A 1,182-nucleotide genomic window follows, 5' to 3' on the forward strand; every position below is an offset into this window, starting at 1 on the left:
TCTGTCTTCTACTTTTCTTTTCCTCTGACACCTAACGGAATCTCTATACTGTGACATAGAGGATTCTATATTTTCTTGTTCTCTTCTCTTTCATATGAGCAGGAGCAAAGACAAAAGCATTATTGTTGAGGCTGACCCTGAACCTGAAAGGACCTTGAAGCGAAAGCTAAGAGAAGCTAAGGCACAACTCTCTGTAGAGGACCTAGCAGAATTCTTCAAAGAAGAAGACATGGTAGCCGAAAACAACAACAATGCCAATAATGCAAGGAAGGTACTGGGTGACTTTACTGCACCTACTCCCGACTTCTATGGGAGAAGCATCTCTACCCCTGCCATTGGAGCAAACAACTTTGAGCTTTAGCCTCAATTAGTTTCTCTAATGCAACAGAATTGCAAGTTCCATGGACTTCCATTGGAAGATCCTCATCAGTTTTTAGCTGAATTCTTGCAAATCTATGACACTGTCAAGACCAATGGGGTTGAACCTGAGGTCTACAGACTTATGCTATTCCCTTTTGCTGTAAGAGACAGAGCTAGGATATGGTTGGACTCACAACCTAAAGAAAGCCTGAACTCTTGGGAAAAGCTAGTCAATACCTTCTTGGCAAAGTTCTTTCCACCTCAAAAATTGAGTAAGCTTAGAGTGGAAGTCCAAACCTTCAAACAGAAGGAAGGTGAATCCCTCTATGAAGCTTGGGAAAGATACAAACAATTGATCAGAAAGTGTCCGTCTGACATGCTTTCTGAATGGAGCATCATATGTATCTTCTATGATGGTCTGTCTGAACTGTCCAAGATGTCATTAGACAGCTCTGCTAGAGAATCTCTTCATATGAAGAAGACGCCTGCAGAAGCTCAAGAACTCATTGAAATGGTTGCAAATAACCAACTCATTTACACTTCTGAAAGGAATCCTGTGAACAATGGGACAAATCAGAAGAAAGGAGTTCTTGAGATTGATACTCTGAATGCCATACTGGCTCAGAACAAAATATTGACTCAGCAAGTCAATATGATTTCTCAAAGTCTGTCCGGAATGCAAGCTGCACCAGGCAGTACTAAGGACGCTTCATCTGAAGAAGAAGCTTATGATCCTAAGAACCCTTCAATGGAAGAGGTGAATTACATGGGAGAACCCTATGGAAACACCTATAATCCTTCATGGAGAAATCATCCAAATCT

At 41.3% G+C, this 1,182-nt stretch overlaps 1 non-coding gene across 1 annotated transcript; it reads right to left on the bottom strand.

The window, feature by feature from the left end:
- Positions 1-634: 634 nt before the first annotated feature.
- On the bottom strand, positions 635-742 carry LOC127745348 (small nucleolar RNA R71). The gene has a single exon (XR_008006545.1). It is a non-coding gene; the product is annotated as a small nucleolar RNA R71 (small nucleolar RNA).
- Between the last annotated feature and the right edge of the window lie 440 nt (positions 743-1,182).

The sequence above is a fragment of the Arachis duranensis genome, chromosome 2 (assembly GCF_000817695.3).
Source record: "Arachis duranensis cultivar V14167 chromosome 2, aradu.V14167.gnm2.J7QH, whole genome shotgun sequence".
In the NCBI taxonomy this organism is placed as follows: Eukaryota; Viridiplantae; Streptophyta; class Magnoliopsida; order Fabales; family Fabaceae; genus Arachis; species Arachis duranensis.